Source organism: Balaenoptera musculus, chromosome 1 (genome assembly GCF_009873245.2).
Source record: "Balaenoptera musculus isolate JJ_BM4_2016_0621 chromosome 1, mBalMus1.pri.v3, whole genome shotgun sequence".
Taxonomy (NCBI): Eukaryota; Metazoa; Chordata; class Mammalia; order Artiodactyla; family Balaenopteridae; genus Balaenoptera; species Balaenoptera musculus.
In genome coordinates, this window is record NC_045785.1 from 157,013,681 (window position 1) to 157,036,567 (window position 22,887).

The 22,887-nt window shown below is 35.2% G+C and overlaps 1 protein-coding gene across 5 annotated transcripts in view; it reads right to left on the minus strand.

Moving 5' to 3' along the window:
- The window catches only part of AKT3 (AKT serine/threonine kinase 3), a 392,845-nt gene that overhangs the window by 213,638 nt on the left and 156,320 nt on the right, over positions 1-22,887 (minus strand). The window contains exon 2 of one of the 5 annotated variants that reach the window (XM_036863120.1): positions 15,041-15,157. The exons of the other annotated variants lie outside the window; for them this stretch is intronic. The gene's annotated coding sequence lies outside the window, so the exon portion shown is untranslated. The remainder of the gene's footprint in view (positions 1-15,040; positions 15,158-22,887) is intronic. 5 annotated transcript variants of the gene reach the window in all.

Here is a 22,887-nt window from a genome sequence, read left to right on the forward strand (position 1 = left end):
ATGGTGTTAGGGAGTGTTCTTATTTCATTCTTTTACATGTAGCTGTCCAGTTTTCCCAGCACCACTTATTTAAGAGACTATCTTTTCTCCATTGTATACTCTTGCCTCCTTTGTCATAGATTAATTGACCACAGGCACATGCATTTATCTGTGAGTTTTCTATCCTGTTTCGTTGATCTATCTTTCTGTTTTTGTGCAGTAACATACTATTTTGATGACCGTAGCTTTGTAGTATAGTCTGAACTCAGGAAGCCTGATTCCTCAGGCTTCCTTTTTCTTTCTCAAGATTGCTTTGGCAGGCCTTCCCTGGTAGTCTAGTGGTTAAGACTCCATGCTCCCAATGCAGGGGGCCCCGGTTGAATCTCTAGTCAGGAAACTAGATCCCGCGTGCCGCAATGAAGATCCGGCATGCTGCAACTAAAAAAGATCCTGCATGCCACAACAAAGATCTCACACATGGCAACGAAGATCCCGCATGCCGTGACTAAGACCCAGCACAGCCAAAAAATATTTTAAAAAATTATTGCTTTGGCTATCCGGGGTCTTTTGTGTCTCCATACAAATTTTAACACATTATTGACTGGGGGATTTTGGCAGAAACTAATGCCTGGGGCCAGTGATTTGTTATCTAAGTGAATATTTAAACACCTGCATTTGAGTAAATATCGACAACTTTTTTGCACTTAATGTATTTATTTGAAACTTTGTACATATCTTACTATTCTAGTACTTCGTTCAAGTGTGATACACAGTATAGCAGTCACCTCTGTGCAGAGGAACAGAACATCTACTAGAAATATACCATGTTTCACTGCGCTTTCCCCTGGAAGAGCAGAATCTACACTTTCTGGCAGCATTTTTTAGTCCTGTGGGTATTATTTTCTCTAGAATATGTTCTTTTCTTTTACCTGATAGTCAACAAGGTGGGTCTTTGTGGGCGGCTCTTTTAAAACTGCCACAAGAAGGACCAGGTGCAGTACTACCACTACATTCACCAGAATGGTCAGTTACACATTCTCTAGCTACTGCTAACAAAAATTGCTTGTAAGTCATTTTACTCTGTGTATTAAGGCTACAATAAAATTTAAATGCATTGAATAAACCACAATTACTCAAATAGAAACCCACTTTCTTATATCATTTTCAAGTTTTCTGGAGGATACTGAAGTTTGCCAAATATTGATCAATCAACTCCTTTCATATATTTATTATACTCTAATATACAAGTGGGCTTAGTTATCTGATGACCAGTCCTCCTGTCTTCCTTTCCTGTAGATGCTATGGAAGTGTCACGAATCGTTGTTAACAGGTGGACTAACCTCTTGTCTTTCCATATAAGAATCACATCTCCCTTCCGTGTGAATGTCATTTCTCCCCTCTGTAGATTTTTAGATTTCTCCTTTAACTGGTTTGGTAGACCAGGATTCTCTCTTATAGTCCCACAAACTCTGGTTTTATTTTTCAACAGCATTTCAGATGTGGACACACTGTTGTAATAACTGTCTTGGTAAATTTGGTGCCATGAACCAAGATAAGGTTGTAGGACTGATAATATTGTTTCTTGCAATTTCTTTCCTTCACCTGTGTAAATCTCAAGTTTGCATATATATCAGTTTCGCATTTGCTATCCATCCTGACCGAAATTCCATATTTTGTACATTTTCTGGGATTACAGGTTTTGAATCTGAGTCATCCTCTCCACAAATGATGGCTCTTGTTTGGCTACACAAATGGAAAATAATCCAGAAGAGGTTTAACTTTTGAAATTCTGTCTGCAGGAAGCGGAGTTTCCAAGCTACCATTAAAGTGAAGAAATATCATTATTTGTTCCAAACTTCTTCTCATCATAATCTTTGGAAAGATAGGTGTTTCAAGTAAGGGATCAATCAACCAATATTCTTTCCAGTGTGACTTTATTTGTCCCATCAGAATTATTAATCCAAGAAACTTCTTCATGTCACTATTGGTTACATCAGTCCATTTTAAAGCCTTCTCATACTTCTTATACGATTTTTCATTCTGTTCGTGATACAGCTTTGTTTGAGAAGCGACCAACTTGAAAAAGTCCTTACCAAAAACTAATTATGTTATTTCACTAACACTTTGCAGGTTATTACATTCAATACTACACCTGACACACCTGTAAAGTCTTCTAATTTTCATGAAATGTTATCTTCAATCCACTTCTGTCAAAGCAAAGGAGCATTCTCCAGCACAGTGGGTTTCATTTTCACTTTCCGAATCAGAATCAACTGCTAAGGTTTTTTATCTTTTTGTTGGTCTAATATTCACATTGTCTGAATCAGAATTATATTCTGAAGAACTATCATCTTCTGAGACAGTAGTATATATGACACTTGGACAATCAGAGAAATTTCGGTGCATGAAATTCACCCACAAATTCTTCTTCACTCAAAATTTCACGATGCTTCATTTTTGAAAATTTTATGGTAATAAACTTATGTTGATAATATACACAAGGTTAGAACAAAAACCTAACAGAGCAAAATGTAAATGCTAACAACAATCGTTAAGTTGTAAAATGAACCCTTGATCAACTTTAGGCTTCTAACAACTTCGCCCAGTGATATTAATTGTATTACTCTCTAAAAACGTATTGATACATCTCCAGTCAATAACGTTCTGGTAACAAAACACGTACTGATATGTCTCCGGTCTATGATGTGTTAAGATTTTTTTGTTCTAGTTTGGTAAAAAAATGGTAGTTTGATAGGGATTGTATTGAATCTGTTGATTGCCTTGGGTACTATAGTCATTTTGACAATATTGGTTCTTCCAATCCAAGAACATGGTATATCTCTCCATCTATTTGTGTCATCTTTGATTTCTTTCATCAGCATCTTACAGTTTTTGGTGTACAGGTCTTTTGCCTCCTTAGGTAAGTTTATTCCTAGGCATTTTATTTATTTTGATGTGATGGTAAATGGGACTGTTTCATTAATTTCTCTTTCTGATCTTTTGATGTTAATGTATAGAAATGCAACAGAGTTCTGTGTACAAATTTTGTATCCTGCAACTTTACCAAATTCACTGAAGAGCTCTAGTACTTTTCTGGTGGCATCTTTAGGATTCTCTATATATAGTATCATGTCATCTGCGAAGAGTGACAGTTTTATTTCTTCTTTTCAAATCTGGATTGCTTTTATTTCTTTTTCTTCTCTGATTGCCCTGCCTAGGACTTCCAAAACTATGTTGAATTGCAGTGGTGAAAGTGGACATCCTTGTCTTGTTCCTGATCTGTGAGGAAATGCTTTGTTTTTCACCATTGAGTATGATGTTAGCTGTAGGTTTGTCATATAAGGCCTTTATTATGTTGAGGTACGTTCCCTCTAGGCCCACTTTCTACAGAGTTTTTATCATAAATGGGTGTTGAATCTTGTCAAAAGCTTTTTCTGCATCTACTGAGATGATCATATGGTTTTTATTCTTCAATTTGTTGATGTGGTATATCATACTAACTGATTTGAGGACACTGAAAAATCCTTGCATCCCTTGGATAAATCCCACTTGTTCTTGGTGTATAATCCTTTTAATGTATTGTCAGATTTGGATTGCTAGTATTTCTGTTGAGGATTTTTGCATCTATGTTCATCAGTGATATTGGGCTGTAATTTTGTGTGTGTGTGTGTGGTCTCTTTGTCTGGTTCTGATATCAGGATGATGAGTTGGAATGAGTTTGGGAGTGTTCTGTCCTCTGCAACTTTTTGGAACAGTTTCAGAGGGATACGTGTTAACTCTTCTCTAAATGTTTGATAGAATTTGTCTGTGAAGGCATCTAGTCCTGGACTTTTGCTTGTTGGGAATTTTTAAAACAGTTTCAATTTCAGTACTTGTGATTGGTCTGGTCATATTTTCTGTTTCTTCCTGGTTCAGTCTTAGGAGACTGTACCTTTCTAATAATTTGTCCATTTCTTCTAGGTTATCCATTTCTTTGGCATATAGTTGCTTCTAGTAGTCTCTTAAGATCCTTTGTATTTCTTTGGTGTCCGTTGTAACTTCTCCTTTTTCATTTCTAACTTTATTGATTTGAGCTCTCTCCCTTTCTTTCTTGATGAGTCTAGCTAAAGGTTTATTAATTTTGTTCACCTTTTCAAAAAACCAGCTTTTAGTTTCACTGATCTATTATTGTCTTTGTCTCTATTTCGTTTATTTCTGCTCTGATCTTTATGATTTCTTTCCTTCTACTAGCTTTGGGTTTTGTTATTCTTTCTCTAGTTGCTTTAGGCATAAGGCTAGGTTGCTTATTAGAGATTTTTTCTTGTTTCCTGAGGTAAGAGTGTATTGCTATAAACTTCCCTCTTAGAACTGCTTTTACTGCGTCCCATAGGTTTTGGATCGTCATGCTTTTGTTTTCATTTGTCTCTAGGTATTTTTTGATTTTCTATTTGATTTCTTCAGTGATCTATTGGTTGTTTAGTAGGATATTGTTTAGCCTCCATGTGTTTGTTTTTTTTACACTTTTTTTTTCTTGTAGTTGATTTCTAATCTCATACCATTGTTGTCAGAAGAGATGCTTGATATAATTTCAATTTTCTTGAATTTTCCAAGGCTCACTTTGTGCCCCAGCATGTGAATAATCCTGGAGAATGTTCCATTTGCACTTGAGAAGAATGTGTAATCTGCTGCTTTTGGATAGAATGCTCTATAAATATCAGTTAAGTCCATCTGGTCTAATGTGTCATTTAAGGCCTGTGTTTCCTTATTGATTTTCTGTCTGGATGATCTGTCCACTGATGAAAGTGGGGTATTAAAGCCCACCACTATTATTATTATTGTGTTACTGTCAATTTCTCCTTTTATGGCTGTATTTGCCTTATATATTGAGGTGCTCCTGTGTTGGGTGCATATATATTATCAATTGTTATATCTTCTTCTTGGATTGATCCCTTGATCACTAGGTAGTGTCCTTCTTGTCTCTTGTCTTCAAAGTCTATTTTGTCTGATATGAGTATTGCTACTCCAGCTTTTTTTTGATTTCCATTTGCATGGAATATCTTTTTCCATCCTGTCACTTTCAGTTTGTATGTGTTCCTAGATCTGAAGTGGGTCTCTTGTAGATAGCATATATATGGGTCTTGCTTTTGTATCCATTCGGCCAGTCTATGTCTTTTGGTTGGAGCATTTAATCCGTTTACGTTTAAGGTAGTTATCAACATGTGTGTTCTTAATGCCATTTCATTAACTGTTTGGGGTTTGTTTTTGTAGGTCTTTTTTCTTCCCTTACTCTTTTGTTCTCTTCCCTTGTGAGTTGATGACTAATTTTAGTGTTGTGTTTGGATTCCTTTTTCTTTTTTGTGTGTGTATCTATCATAGATTTTTGATTTGTGGTTATCATGAGGTTTTGATATAACATTCTATATATAAACAAGATTGTTTTAAGTTGCTGGTCTTTCAACTTCAAATGCAGTTCCAATCTCCTGCATTCGTGCTCTCTTCTCGCAATTCCTGGTTTTGATATCATATTTGTGTGTGGAAAATATCCTACCTTTACTGTGTGTTTGCATTTACCAAAGAGCTTTTCCATATGGAATTTTTTCATCTCTAGTTTTGGCCTTTTCTTTTCTGCCTAGAGAAGTTTCTTTAACATTTGTTGCAAAGCTGGTCTGGTGGTGCTGAATTATCTTAGCTTTTGCTTGTCTGTAAAGCTTTTGATTTCTCTGTCGAATCTGAATGAGAGCCTTGCTGGGTGGAGTATCCTTGGTTGTAGGTTCTTCCCTTTCATCACTTTAAACATATCATGCCACTGCCTTCTGACCTGCAGAGTTTCTGCTGAGAAATCAGCTGATAACCTTATGGGAGTTCCCTTGTATGTTATTTGTTGCTCCTCCCTTGTTGCTTTTAATATTTTTTCTTTGTATTTAATTTTTCTCAATTTGATTACTATGTGTCTTGGCGTGTTCCTCCTTGGGTTTATCCTGCCTGGGACTCTCTACACTTCCTGGACTTGGGTGACTGTTTCCTTTCCCATGTTTGCGAAGTTTTCAGCTATTATCTCTTCCAGTATTTTCTCAGGTCCTTTCTCTCTCTCTTCTCCTTCTGGGACCCCTATAATGCAAATGTTCGTGCATTTGACATTGTCCCAGCGGTCTCAGGCTGTCTTCATTTCTTTTCACTCTTTTTTCTTTATTCTGTTCTACAACAGTGATTTCCACCATTCTGTCTTCCAGCTCACTTATCCATTCCTCTGCTCACTTATTCTGCTACTGTTTCCTTCTAGTGTATTTTTTATTTCAGATATTGTATTGTTCATCTGTTTGTTCCTTAGTTCATCTAGGTTTTTGTATCTTCTCAAGCCATGCCTCCATTCTTTTTCTGAGATCTTGGATCATCTTTACTACCATTATTCTGAATTCTTTTACGGGTAGATGATATTTTTCAATAAAGTTTTTGTTACACCAGTATTTAAATTAAATAGATACACTAGCTACACTCACCTGACCAAGTTAAACTATAAGCTGAATTTCAAACATCCTATTTACTTTTAGACCACTCTGAACCACAGATGACCAGTTTCATTCAAAGCTGTAATTACTCTGTAAACCTGAAAGCCAAATAAATAGAGGAAGTGCAAGATGCTAAATCAAAAAAATACATACCAAAAAAATTTTTAGACATCACCGGTTCAGATTTTATTTAAAAGATTAGGTTTTATTTCAAATGCTTTAACCCTTTAAGTGCTAACTATATTCTTTTAAAAATAGTTCCACTGGGATTCCCTGGTGGCGCAGTGGTTGAGAATCTGCCTGCCAATGCAGGGGACATGGGTTCGAGCCCTGGTCTGGGAAGATCCCACATGCCGTGGAGCAGCTGGGCCCGTGAGCCACGATTACTGAGCCTGCGCGTCTGGAGCCTGTGCTCCGCAACAAGAGAGGCCGCGATAGTGAGAAGCCCGCGCACCACGATGAAGAGTGGCCCCCGCTTGCCACAACTAGAGAAAGCCCTCGCACAGAAACGAAGACCCAACACAGCCATAAAAAATTAATTAATTAATTAATTTAAAAAAAAAGTTCCACTAACATCCAATGTGAAAAACAAATGCATAATAATAGATTCTATTTATAATTAAATCACAAAATTAAATAATGCTCTGAGTTATAATGACCATAAAGAGGGTTTATTTTTAAGGCCCCAGATGTAACATTACAGATATTCTTTAAAAGAGGGAAAAAACATTTCTCTCTTTTACTTAAAGGTTTTATTATCCAGGGAGCAAAAAAGCATAGCACCCAATTAAGACTCAACACATCAACCTTAAAGAGATTTATTCATTCCACTGAGAGTATAATAGCTTAGGTGTGGCAGGTACCCTGGTAGCAAGATCAGTAGAGGATATGTGTACTGCGATCGCTATGTGCCAGGCACTGCACTAATTAGAGGTTTCTAAATGTTAATTTCATGTGCAGGCCAACCCTAAGAGCTGTTATGTTATTATCCTCCACATTATAAATGAGAGAATTGAGACTGAAACTAGCTAAATAACTTGCTCACAAACACACAGCTTGTAAGTAACTGTATAAGGATTTACCCAAGGTCTGTCTGAATCCACATTCCATGCTCATCTGGAAAGAATACACTGCTAGGAAAACTGCCTTTAAAAAAAATCAGTAATCATCTGCAGATGAAAGGCCTATCTGTTCCCTCCTCTGTGCCTTCCCCATACCTTCCAGTGCTTGACTGTTCTCCCTTCTGTGACATCTTTTCTTCTACAAAGAAATCCAGGATAACTTTCATCTGATAACAATGTTTGAAGAGGGAGGTGGGCCCCAATGTGTTTGCTCCTGACTCTGAACACACCATAGGGATGGTTAGTGATGAGGATTACCCTTCGTAGGATACTGATCCTGCCACTTTTTGTTTCTCCAAGTAGGCGTGTAAGGGAAAGGTGGATTCAAATGAGGAGCAGAAGAGAAAGAACGCAGCAAGGAGGGCAGCAGAGCCTCCGGATGTTTTCACTGCAGGACCTCACAAACTGCAATACCAGTAAAGCTAGCGGTAATAAAAATTTTCAATTACTAATGATAGAAAAGTGATTCCCAACTTGCATTGGTCCAGCTGCATGTTTCTAGTGTTTGGGTCTGAATCATTTACCTATTACCCAGAGTCGACATATCCTTCTCCATATAAGGAAACAGAAGAGAAAAAAAAAGTTATTTTATAAAATACAAAATTCTATACAAGAGGGGAGTAAGACTGGGTCACTAACGTTATTTCCACTCTAGAAGATGTTTTCACTTTATGATACATATTTCAAATTCTGACATTTTAATTATCATAAACCTTACTTCTTTGGTTTTAACATGGATACTACTTGTGGATTTAAACTGTACTTGAAATCACAACATGTTAACGTGAACTTCTCCTAATATGTTTTTCTTTAATGAATATGGTCACCACAGATACCACCATTTACCAAAAGTACATTTGGAACCAACACTTTCCCCATCAACGTATCTCTATCTTGTTGGTCCACCATATCCTGCTTCTAATTAATCAAACAAATACTTCAAGAGTCTTCTAGAACAACTGTTCTCTGCATACCCTCCACATACTTGAAATTTCAGGTAAAAATACACTGTGGTCTCTGTGGGACAATGTTTAAGATAATGAAAATGACATGAGGCATTTCCTAACATAGTTGTAAGAGTCATGCAAACATCTAATATACCATTAGGCAAGCTATTTTTTGGTTCTGCTTTTTGTTTGTTTGTTTGTTTTGCAATACAATAGCCATTAGAGTTCAGTAAGCTATTTTCTCTACTTACCTGTATGTCTGAAAATTTTTACGATAAGAAGTCAAAAATAGAAACTCCTTCCAAAATACTCTTAGATTCTTTCCTCAAAGTATGTACCAAAAATGTCCAAGGAAATTATTTTTTGAAAATAAAATGTGTATTTGAATACCTAAAATAAAGACCCTTCTAGTGAATTAAACTCATTGAACACAAGTTAAACTTCAGAATATTTCATTGGGCATTGAAGTTTAAAAGTATCACTACTATAATAATCAATTTATTTTGTATCAACTCTAATTTACAACTTAAATACCTCAAGCTTCCATTCAATGTGACAATTTCTACTCATCTTCATAGTTGTTTATCAATGCATACCAGGGTGAACAAACAATAAATATACACATAGAGCAAGATGCACACGTATTGAATGCTGCTTTCCTTCCCTTTAAAAGACAATATTTACAAGAGTGGCCTTTGTTACATATTTCTTAACCATTTAGCTAAGCTGTGGTTTCTACCGGTCTCCTGAAATCTTCTTCTCATCAAATACATTTTCCTTTTTCTCATTTTCATTTCTTTGCTGCATCTGATGCTCCTGGCTCCCTACCTGTGAGTCACTCTCCCAGGCCCCCATGACACACACTTGCCTGATTTTACCTGCAACTCTCTGACCATTCACTAATCTTCTTTCTTAAGGATTCTTCCTTAGAACTGAGCTGCTCCCTTATGCTGAGAACTTTGTGTTATGCTTCTCTTTTATGATAATTTTATCCTTAGTAAATTTAGACATTCATTAAACAAATATTTATTGTGTGTTCACAGCATGTCTGACAACAAGCCAGGCACTGGAAATACAGCAGTGAAGAAAACCAAGTCCCTATTTTTCATAAAGTTTATATTTTACTGAGGAGATAAGTGGTCAAGCAATAAACAAGTAAAACAATTAATTTATAACATAATAGATGATAATAAGTACTATGAAGAAAAATTACGCAGGGCAACAAGTTAAAATGACAGGGAGGGTGGTACTATTTTAGAAAGACTAGTTAGAAAGGGTATTCCTTAATGAAATGGGCAACCAATGCAGACATCTGTGGGAAGAGTGATCTGGGTTGAAGGAACAGTAAGAGTAAAGACCCACAGTTGGAGAGAACCCACAGACATGTCTGAGAAATGGCAAGTCCAGTGTGACTGGAGTAAAGTAAGTTCTGGGTGTGGTAGGAGATGAGATCAAAAAGACCTTCAATGACCTGGTAAGGACTTTGGATGTCATTCTGCGGAGTCTCTCTCATGGCTCTGCCGCAATTATCACCTGACATTTGATGACTCTTAAACCTGCCCCTCTAGTGCCAGCCTTTCCATTGAGCTCCATTTCCATATGGCAAAACTGGCATCTCTCTTTTGAGGACCTATTATTTCCTCATTCTCAACATATCTAAAAGGGTATTTTTTTTAATCTTCCAAACTGAAAATTACAACATCAGCACAATGTTTCCATTCATTTTATTTCTGTATCATCTTCCTAATCATCCAAGAAACACATCCTCAGTCGTCTTGGATTCTCCTTCAACCCAGCCTGCAACATTCACTGTAACAGTTCTTTTGTAACAAACCATCCCTTCTTTTCACTGCTAACACCCAACTGGAGAACTTATTACCAAAATCTGGATCCCTGAAATGGCCTCCTGGATGGTCTCCCCTTCTCCAGCCTTCTCTCCCTGTCCAAGTTGTCCTACATACTATTAGCCTGATTAGTCTTACTCAAACTCATTTAAAAAGTTTCAACCACAGCCATAAACAGGTCTCTGTGTCTTTGTAACAGTACAAAAATACTTAATTTATAATTTAGTTTGATACACTGCAAGCCAAATGAACAGCATACATTGGGATAATCAGCTCATTCATCTCTAGCAGAATAGAAAAAAAATCTCATCTTTGCCAACTTAGGTCAATAGGGAAACTATGCTTTCCATTATATATTTCTCCAAAATTCACTCTTTTTCAATAATTAACTACTAAGTCTTTACTTTAGCATATTATTAGCAGCTTAACCACAACATTAAGATATTACATGCATTATTTCTCACTTAATTCTCCCAATAAAGTTCTAAAGTATTTTCATCATTTCCATTTCACAAATAGAAAAAAGAAAATGAAAGCTGTCTGATTTTTAAGTCACTTGTTCAAAGTCATCAAGTCATTAAGGTTGTAAAGCTGAGTCTCTGATCCAGGTTTTCTAGCTCTAAATTCTTGGATCTTCTTAGTATGTCACATATTGTTTTAGGAATGTTAGCTGCTTATAAGAGAGGAAGTAAAGTTTTATTTATTTATAACAAGCTTTATTTATATACTTCACTTTCAAGTGTTCTGCAATACTAAAGTGATAGAAACAGGTGACATGCAGAGTACTGAAACAATTTTCCCCCAAAGAAAATTGACCAAAGTTACATTGGAAAAATGTCTTTCTGTCAATATTAGATTATTGATACAAAGCTGAGAGCACATTTGAAATATTTACTGACCAAAATGTTAAAAACCTAACATGAATTAACATGTAACTATAGTTATCGGAATCGGAACTTCTTCAGGTTTGTCAATCTAAGCCAACCTTGTTGATTCCTTAGTCATGTAAAATAATCTAGCTATAAGAATAGAGAGCCATTAGCAGAAAAACAGTAGAAATGTAAGTTCCTAAAGGCACAGAAATCCCAAAGAATTTAGGAGGTAACAGTAGATCTGTAAATAATACAGTTTAATAAAAATATTTTAACAAAATGTCCTATTTCCATAGGACGATTGTAAAGCTCAAAGGAAACAATGCGTATGGAATAATGCTGTAAAGAATTATATTTTAATTACTTTATAAGAATATCCTATAGAGACAGAAACTTTATCAGTGTGCTTTTGGAAGCAATAACTGTTGCTGGTTGGATGATTCAATTAGCATGAACTATTCTGGCATGTTTCAAAAGCACTGCCATTTTAAAACATTAAAAATGTCTAAAAATGCAACCATAGTAATAGTGCACGGGTTGGGGGTGAGGGAGAAAGACAATGACAAATTGGTCCAAAAGGACACTGAGACTTCATAGTTGGAAGACCATTGTGCTGACAATTAGTAACAGGAAGCAGAGCACAAAACAAATGAATGAAAAAAGCTGAACTTGCAATGAAAGACCTTATTATAGTGCAGAAACATTATTGTAATAAAGGGGCAATGTACTCTCCTCCATAAAACTTTCAAACAGGCACCCTTGCCTCTTTTTTCATGCTCTGCATTTCATTTTTTCATTAGCATCTGCTTGATTATGTATTATTTCCAACCCCAAAGAATGCCTCTCTATCCTTCCTAAATTCCAAGGCTTAAAGGTCCTTCCCCTCACTGTGGCCTTGAGCCTCATTTAACTTCATTCAAAATATAACAAATGCTTTAAAATAGCATAAAGATATAGGGGAAAAAACAGAAAGGCAGCGATTTAGTATATAACTCCAGCAGGATAAAAAACGTGTCCCTCAAATCTGGTTTGTTAAAAATGCAATGATAATATAATTTGTACTAATATCCAGATGATTCTGTCTCTAAAAATTAGTGTTTCTCCTATGACTTCTTTGATATAATTGGAAGAAGAAGGCTGAAATCTTCACCTACTAAATTCTCTGCATTAGGCTTCAGTTTCCTTAAATGTAAATATCCAAAAGCTCTGAAATATATTTTCATATACTAGTTGAGACTGACAAGATTTGATCCATGATGCTAACATATAATCTAGTCTAGGGGCATGGAAAGCCCACACCTTCTGAACTGCCTATGCTAGAAAACCTCTTACCTGAAGACCCTACAGCAGCCAGAGATGTTTTAGTTAAGCAGTGGTGTGAAAAAAGCACTGGCCTTGACACCTGAAAGCTGTGGGTTTAGCTTTCAGTTCCAAAGTTTATTAGATGCATGACCACTGGCAAATTCTATGAGCCCAGTTTCCCTAGCTATAAAATAGAGATATTATGTATCCTGAAAAAATGTCAGCAGAACTAGTAATATACATATAAAGTGCATAGCAAACAGGTGCTCAACAAGTGGTTATTATTATTATTATTACTTCTCAATAGACTGAATGTTCCAAGAAATTATTATCTGCTGCTGATAGGCAAATCATTGACTTCTAGAAGAAAAGACTTCAGAGATTCTTCATTCCAACTCCTTCTCATCACAGATGATAAAACACCAGGGTGGTGAAGTGACTGGCCCAATATTACATAATAAATTTCTACCAAATAATCAACCACCTGGCTACCACCTCCATGCTTGTCCCTCTGCTGTAGTATAAATAAATTTCACAGTTAAATAAAATATACCTCTTGAGAACAATGAGAGTCTGCTATTAACCTACTGTTAATAATACTTGACATATCACGAAGTTTTTGTGGTACTGAATATACATCACTTGAATAATGTCGTCATCTCTGAACCCCATTTATGATTAAATGCATTCAAGCTGGGTGTTAGTCCAGAATCCAAATCATAGTTAATTGTCCCATGTACTTGCTTTGAGACTCTAGGAAAGTTTCTTAATCTCTCTAGGTCTCAGTTTCACTATTTAGTTTGGTTTTTTTAAGGTAATATTTATTTCATGTTTTTCTTGTCATGTTCCTGTAAATAAGGCACCTCATACATTATAGGTGCTTAAAAAATGTTAGTTCTCTTCCTTTACTTCCTTAAGTCTCTGTTAATTTCATATGTATTAATTATAAGTAAGATGGGATTAAAGCAGCAAATATAATGGGCATATAATCATTTTTTAATTTACAATTTTGGGATTTTTTTTTTGGCTGCAACATGCAGCCTGCAGGATCTTAGTTCCTCGACCAGAGCAGTAAAAGGGCAGAGTCCTAACCACTGGACCACCAGGAATTCCCTAATTTACAATTTTAAAAAGTAATTACACATAAAGCTCTACTTTTTAGAAAAAAAAAATTTAAGTTAAAAACAAATATTATATAAATAAGGCAGCTAGGTTTTATTTACATTTAACTCAACCAAAAATAATCTGTAGAAGTAATCAGGTGATAAATGAGTATACTCAGAAATGTGTGTAAAAAGAATTATTTTTACTCTTCAGATATGGAAGGGTATCATAGAGGAAAATTCTAGGATCAGTAATAAGATAAAACAACAGTACAAGGATCCTTAGCACCAAAGGCTAGCTGAGTGTTATACACTCAGTAAAATTTTATTTGAAAAACTGAAGTATATTGACCTATTAATAATTAATTTAATATTAAAAAATTATACGAAAATCCACCACAGTTGCTTATTACACACAGGCCGCAGGTGGTGATCCTCCCACCCCACACCCACTAATCACTCCGCATTCAGACCACCTCAGCTCTCTTACACAAAATAAGTTGGATTTTAAAAAAAATAAAGATAGATGATGCTCTCCTTTCCAAGCTAAAAGCTACAGTTCAAAATATTTTTAGCTAAAAAAAAAAGTATTGACTTTAAGATGATATTTTAAAATAGAATATTTATTTGCATCAGTAAAATTATTTTATACTCTACGAGAAGAGAAGATGAATAGCAATGTTACTACAGAAACTGCATGTAAAACGCCAAGTAAGCAAATAGGGGACTGAATGCCTAACTCTGACACTAAGAAAACAAAGTATCTGGTATGATTATGGCATTCTGCTTAATATTTCAAGTGCCATATTTATTCCTATCATTTATCCTTCTTTCTCCTTTGATATTTTTCACTCTGTACAGGGATAAAGAAATAACATACCATCTGGAGATTTCATTCATATCTGAGGATTTCATACCCATTTAAATTAACAATAAGAGATTCAGCCGAAGTTTCTTAGAAATATTTTTTTCAAATTATTGCTATTCCTGTTACCTGGAATATATGTCATCTTTTGAAATCTTACTATTTCTCCAAACAATCTCAATTTTCAATGAGGCTTTTCTTGATGATCTAGTCCTTAATGATACCTCCCTTTCCTAAACTCTTTAATTATAAACTTACTTCAGAACTGAACCATCAAAATACCAATCACAAAATACTAACTTCCAAGGGTTTGTGGCATATTTTTGCTACTAGATTATAAATTCTTCAAATTCAAGAGCTATATCATATGTCTGTGGATTAATGAAATGAACGCAGGCTTTAAGGTTAGCATTCTGTTAGACACAGGTTGAAATTCTGGCTCTGCCATTTGCCAGATAAGTGACCTAAAGCAAGTCACATAATCTCTCTCAGTCTCTTTAAAATGGAGAACATAATACTTACCTCAGAATGTTGTTGTGAAGATTAAATGAGATAACATATGTGAAAGGGCCTGGCACATAGTAACGCTCAAAGAAAGGTTGGTTTCCTTCCTTATTTCCTTCTTTTTTCCCTCAGTACCTGGTACAATGTTGAGAACACAATAAACCCTCAATAAAAGCTTTCTAAATATTCATTTGAACTTAGATTTCCTAAAAATATGTTTAATTATTAATTGTGATAACTCCTATGTTTCCAAATTGTGTTACTTTAAATCATATGCACATAAGGTAGGAAATTTCAAAACAGAACAAAGCGTGTGAGGTTGTTACTTAGGATGATGAGAAAAGGAAGTAAAGAAAGGTAAAAGTATTTAAAAACAATTTAATTTAAAAGTATTTAAGAAGAATTCAGTGAAAATTATTACAGGTATGGTGTTCTTTACATAAGTATCTTTGGATAAGTGAGAGTTGATTGCTGACCTTAGGGGAAGTTGAATGAGAGAGAGAGAGAGGGAGGGAGGGAGGGAGGGAGGGAGGAAGGGAGCAAGTCAGAGAGAGAAGGAAGAAGAGGAGAAAGGGAGGAAGGGAAAAAGAAAGGGATGAAGGAAGGGAGGAAGGAAGGTTGGTTCTGCTGGGATCTCTTTTATGTCCTCACATTAACGTAAGCGATTAACATTGATCACTCCCTGCCTGCCTTCCCCTAAAAACAATCCCCATTGCAAACTCTGTCTTACAAAAATGTAATTATCTAATGGGAGAACCAAATTAATTTAAAAATTTTCCGCAGTGGATGGTAACCAAAGAATCCTCTTAGAACAGTCAGAAAGATATTTGAGGATGTTATTACTTTTATTAAAAAACAAAAAACTTCTGACTAAAACTTCTAATTAAAGAATTTGGTCTGCACCCAGTTCCTCTGAGGTCAATCCAAATGGTGCTGCCCTTTCAGCTGCAGTGATGTCTTCTTCGTTTTCCAGAAAGGCCATGGGCATGGTTTAGGGGTCTAGCTCATGTTGTTTAGTTATAAGAAAGACTAGCCTCTACGGACAAAAGTCTTCGGCATTAAATAAAACTGAAAATTTTCCCCAAACCAAACAAGAGCTGCTGGTCTCAACTTCAACCTCGTTGTAGACAGGTTCTACTTAAAACTTGTAATGGTCTTTAAAGAAAACCCAATAGATTAGTTTCCACCCTACTCCAATGTAACTTAGCTGGAGAGGGGAAAATGGCTGCCATTTAACTCAATTAAGAAAATATTACTGAGCATATTCTATCTCATGTTATTACTTTTATTTGGATAGCATTTATAATTTACAAAGTGTTTTCACTTATATCATCTCATTTAACCCTCACCATAATCCTGAGAAGTAGATAACCTCATGTTTAAAGATGAGAAAAACGAAGATCAGAAAAGTTATGCCATTTGCCCAAGGTCACATAGCTAGTAAAGTAGCAGAACCAAGACTCAAACTTAGGTCTACTGACTCCAAGTCAAGTGACCTTCCAATATATCAGATCTTATAATAAATGTTATAGGAAATTTTTTAAATGAGTATACACAGTGATTGTGCTCTGGAAGTTTATCATTTCCCTTGATTCTACATAAGATCCCATAGTAAGTTATATGCTGATGAATGGGGCTGAGAAGGTAAAGACTACAACTAAATAGATTAGCTCTAGAGTAAATCAGAAGAGAGGGGTGAGAGATCATCTTTTCCCTGTATTAGGGGAAATACAGGCTCTAACCAATCTCATCAGGTCACCTGCAGTACTATAATAAAGGAAGTATTAAAATCGTGAGATTATCTAATAGGAAACTCAAATGATACACACATAAATTTACATTTATAAAGGACATGTAACTGATGAAATCTTTCAGAGATACAGAGGGTTGTTCTCACATGTAGGAGGAGTTGGATTTGAAACTCTAAATCCATTAAAATGGGATTACACGTTTTCTTTTGTGCACATTCGTCGTACAATGTAGAAAAAAGGAGGAAAGAGTAAAAATTCTGTGGAAAATTTTTTTCTTATCAGATTGAAGTGTGACTTGAATGAGAGGAAGAAAATATGTGACTAAATATGGCATTATACTCTTCAAAATTTTCTAAAAACTATCTCCTTTTAAAGTGATTTTTAAAAAAGGTTCTCTCTACTCCCAATTCTAAACTTGGTTTATGGGTTAAATTTTGCAAATATATAAATATAGTACCACCCACAAAAATGAAGGATAAGAAGAAATTTTGATTAAATTTATAGTAATTCACTTAATTTTTAAGTAAGGCATTCTTTACAGTGAGATAGATGCACCTAGTACCAGATATAACTGTCTGTTTTCCTAAAAATCTGAACCCAATTAGAGGGAAAAAAGCACCAAATCTTCAAATGATCAAGTACATAAAATGGTCTAAAAATCACTCAAAACAAAAGCAGGGTTAGAATTCCACATGCAATTGAACCTAATAAAATCTAGCAATTTAGGTCCCAAAAATGTATGGAACATTGAGGAGTAATAGAAGAAAAAAGGAATACTTGAATATATACAGTATAAACATAAATATGAAAAAAATTCATCTTCCTCTTGTGAAAATGGAGAAAATTTAAGATTCTTCTGAGCAAGATGATATGTGCAAGGGAAGATATTTTTTTGAAGATGAATCTATCCTATGCATTGCTTCCAAATACCCCAGAGAGGAGAATACTTGAAGGCAAGAGATCTATTAAGAGACTATCAAAATAATCCAGGGGGGGAACTGATGAAGAACTGAACTAGGATGACAGCAGTGAGACTGGAAAATAGGGAAAATAAGACAATCCCTAGCTGACTGATTGACTCATATTAGGAAGAAAAAGAAAACTATTGGTCTATGGATGAATGCCTTCTACTGTACACTATAACCATATAGGTTCTTTTTTAATCAAACAGTGATTGGACACCTAATGCTCAAAAGCCACCAATGGTTTTCAACGGGTTTCCATTAAAAACATCAAACTGGTATTCAAGATCTTTCACAACCTGATTACAATTTATCTAATCGTAACGTTTTTTTTCCTCCAACAAAAACTCTCTATCCATCTAGCATATTGCCTATACTATTCACAAACAGGCTACTCCTTAATTCCAGACTTCATATTTGCTTATGTTGTTAACCTCACTGAGAAAGTCTTCCTTCTTCCAAAAACCTAAATATCACCTGTCCTTCTGGGCTCATGTTAACCTTATCTCATGCGTAAATTCTTATCTAGTCATCTTACCTTAACTTTACCTACTCTCTCAACTTCTACAGCATTTATTTTCTATAAAATTCATCTCATTTTTCCTCCCATTGCTATATGCTCTATTCAAATGTGTTCCAGAGTCAATGATAAATTCCTACAAACAAAAATTGTATTTTATACTCCTTTTAGAATCTAGTATGGTTCTAATAATCAATAAGCCCTTTAAAAGTAAGCTATTCTGATCTCTCATAATCCTTGTATACATTTATATAGCATAGAGTTATTTTAGATTTACAGTATTGCTTTTCTAGATTGCAGACTTTTCTATTACATGTTGTGTAAGACTAAGAATCAAGTCATACGCTATTTCTCTATCCCCGTGAACAACCACAATGAAAGCATTAGTAGGAATCAATTGATTTTTCTACACACTTAAAATCTCTGAGTCTAATATTTATTCAGAGGTAAAAATGGTTTTTGGTAGGTTAAAGTCCCATAATTCCCTTACTTTCTTTCAAAGAGAAGAAGAAAAACAGATTAGTGAGTAAACATGTCATTTCACTTTTAAAACTGGCCTACGAAATGCAGACTGACCAATTTCTTTTTTAAAAGGGATAGAAGAAGATAGAAGAAAGGTTTCAGAAAGGAAAGGGATATTGTCAGAGTGGGCCAGTTTCTGCAACATGGAATAAGGGAGAATTCTGGTAGGTGCTCCTGGGGACACAGGCTGGCACTTCTCCCTTCCCACCACTGTGAGGAGGAAGAATTAGATCAAAAGTAGGATGAGCCTCAAGACCTGGGCAAATGTTCAAGTTCTCCATTGGGCAATTGTTTCCACTTCTGAGTTGGGCTAATAACTGTCAAAATGTCAGACCATGACTACTAACTGGGTAGACAAGCTATTGTGCTCAATGTACCTTTGAAAATAGCTTTGCAACAATGCTTGTATGTAGCCTATATTATTTTTCAGTCAAAGTGTAATGCTTCCTATGCCAAGATAAATCTCAATATATAATTAGTAACTTACCTAACCATAATTCTGATTAGAGATATAATTTTCTTGAAAAAAATATTATTTTACTTACATTTCTATAGTATATTTAGAAGGCAACTGCACATATAGTTCATATTTGTTCCACCCAAAAAAGGATAAAGGTCAAATACTGTTATCCGCATTTTATAGGTGTTGGAGAGTTTACAATCCGCATGCCAAAGGATATTTAGAATTTAAGATTTGGAATCGGACCCAAAATCAGATCTCAAAGCTCTAGATAGGGAAAATGGCACAGAATGGAGGCGGGGAATTGGCGGCGGGGGGGGGGGGGGGGCAGCTAGTGCAGAGTGGGAGATAACACCTAAATGACAGTAGAGAGATTTGAGTTTTAATCTTGATACTTAACTACCACTACCTAGTAAAGCAACCTTAAAAAGATCACTGAATTTTCAAAGGCTTCTTTTTTCTCATCTAAAAAAGGAGAAATCTGGACTAGATGTTTTCAGACATTCACTCAAAAAGTTATTAAACCCTAGTATGTAGGCACTAGGAGATATAAGATAACACTAGGCTTTTTCCCCTAAAATAACTCACAGATTAGTGGACGAGACATACACATGAACAAGACAAGCGAGAAACAATGTGATAACAACAAAAGATAACAGCGTTGTAAAGAGCAGAGAGGAATAATTTAGCAAGGAATGAGGATAGGGATTTAAATCTGAATTGTCTTAAAGGACAAAAAAAAAAATTATTCCAGCAAATAGAGGACAGAAGGACATTCCAATCAGAGGGAACAGCAAAAACAAAGGCTCAGAGTAGGAAAGCAGCATAGTTTATATAGGGAATTATAAGCAGTTCAGTACTGCCAAAGTATAATTGGACAGCAGAAGAGAGATGAGGCAAGAGTTGAAAGCAGAGGCCAGATTGAGGAGATCTTTGTGTGATATAGAAGGAATCTGGACTTTATCCAGTAGGCAATGAAGATCCAGGGCAGGGCTTTCATAGGGTAGCAGCATAGTTAGTATTTAATTTTAGAAAGATCACTTTGACAGTCATGTGAAGGAAGAATATGAGTGGTAGAAACTACAGGCAGAGATCTATAGTTAAGAATCTATAGCAGAGATGATGAGGGCTTATTCTAGGGTGGTTACAGAGAAGGACGTAAGTTAAAGAAATAAGCAAAACCAGCAGGACTAGAAATGAATTGGGAGTGGGGTGAAGATTTGAAGAAAAAAAAAGGCATGGAATAGACCCAGGTTTCTGCTCAAGACAGAACTGAGGTAGTGAATACAGGGGGGAAAGTTGACAAAATTATCTTCAGTTCAGCTTAGGATATGTTGACTACAAAAGAATATCTAGGTAGAGATGTCCAGCAGTCAGTTGAATATAGTACCTTAATGCTCAGAAAAGAGGCCTGCCCTGAAGATACATAAGTGTGGGAGCAAGCTGCATACTAGGAGTAACTGAAACCTTAATATGAATGTGACCATCCAGGGAGAGGGTACATAGTGAGAACAGTCCTTGGCCAGAACCCAGTTAGATATCAAAATGCATGCAATAGGCAAAGGAAGAAAACCAGGAAAGAAAAGCATCCTAGAACACAATGGGAGAGATCATCCCAAAAAGGAAGTAGTAATCAAAAGTATAAAATATATCCCAGATATAAATCCAGGAAAAGAAAAACTGAAAAATGTCTACTACTCTTAGCAATTAAGGGGTCACTGGAGAACTTACTAAAAGTGGTTTCAATCAAGTGAAGAAGAAAGCAAGTTAGACTGCAGTGGACTGAAAAGTAGAAACTAGTATAAAGACTTATCTGTTTGGAAATTTTAAATCAGAAGAAAAGGAATTTGAAACTTCATGAAGATTGGAAAGATCAATTCCAAATCCCTTCTAGTTCTCATACTTTACTTTTTTCATATGGATAAAAAACCTATTTTGGTAAAATTTCATTAAAACCCACAAAGATTAATTTTTGAAGTACCATTTTTAATTATCAGGAAAAGTAGGGGACTCATTGTAGCTACGAATGGAATACATGTGTATATGTAACATTTCCCAACGTAGCTTCGAAATACCTTGTATTTCTAGTTCCTTTTTTCATATACTAAAGTGGGCTAGGACAAAAGGGAAACTATTAGTGGAGTAACCCTCTCTGGCTCCAACTGTTCCTTCTCTTAATACCTCATGAAAACATCCTTTGTTACCCTCTGCCTGGAATATCCTTCACCTCTATTTTAATTTGCTTAATTCCTACTCACTCTTCAAGGGCTTGCTCAAACTCCCCTCACAGAATCACAGAATCACAGAATGTTAGAGACAAAAGGGCCTTACAAATTCATTGAATCCAGATGTTCTCACTATGCTGATGAAGGGACTAAAGACCACAGTGTCTCAGAGAATGACCTGCCCAAGGTCATACTCATAGCTTTTGGTGGAGCTTAAATTTGAACTATTTCTTCACCCAGGGCCCATTTCACTACACATTATTTCCTCAGATAATTATTATTTATAAAACTTACAATTGCAATAAGTCAGGTGTTAAAAATAATCAATTTAAAATAGTTTATTTAGTATCAGATCCACGTTAACACCCTTCCAAAAATTAAGGAGCCGGTCTATAACTTATTAGTTTGACTCAACTATCCACAACTACTTGATTATACAAGCAAAGATTACAGATGTCGACTAATATTGATTTCATGGATAAGTTGACTGTCAGTCACTAAATAGGTTTTCTCCTCAAGAGTGCAGCATTTATTTCAGCCTCTGCCAGCGGAAGTGTCAGAGCAGATGTTGGCAGACTGTGACATACAGTATGTCTTTAAAACTTGTTGAGGTGTGAAATTTCATAAGGTCAAAGAATGCTGCATTTTGATCAGCAGATACAGGAGTTCTATACTTTATAAATTATTTCAGACAAACCAATAATAGCATTTGCTAGTAAAATAGAAGAAACTAAGAAACCATACTGGCTTTAGGTCAGATATGATAATGTATGTTGCTTATGTTTTAAAAGCCAATTTCTATCACTTTAAAGCAAATGCTTGCAAAAAAGATCTTTAGAAAGAAAATGCATTCTTAAAGTCAATACAAAATACAAGATATTATTTCAATTGACAATAGGATTTTTAAAATAATTTTCTACTGAAAGAAAGCCATAAATTTGGTGGAGAGAAAAATTATTTTCTTAATTAATGCACAAATACAACAGTATTCTCACTTTTTAAAAAATGAAGTTCCCTACGGAACAATCCACTTATATAAACAGAGAATTTTTTTTTTTTAAGTAAGATTTCACAAACTCTTTGGTTTATTGTTTTACCTTATTGTTTAAAAAAATTGAAAGAAAGTATCTATAAAAAAGACTGGGGCTCTATATAATGATAAAATGACTTTTATAATATTTGAGGATTTTTATTACCTTGGATTTTCTGATGTTGCTATTTATTATATTTTTAATTTATTTTTTGCTTCAATTTTCCCTCACATCTTTTCTAAACGTGGCTAATAGATAACAACATACAACCAAAATTAAAATTAAGAATGGTGTCTAGTTAAAGATTTTATCCCAATGGTACAAACTTTATCTCTTATGCAAGTTTATTCTAAGCTAACATAACTTTTAAAATGCTTTACTCCTAAATTAACAC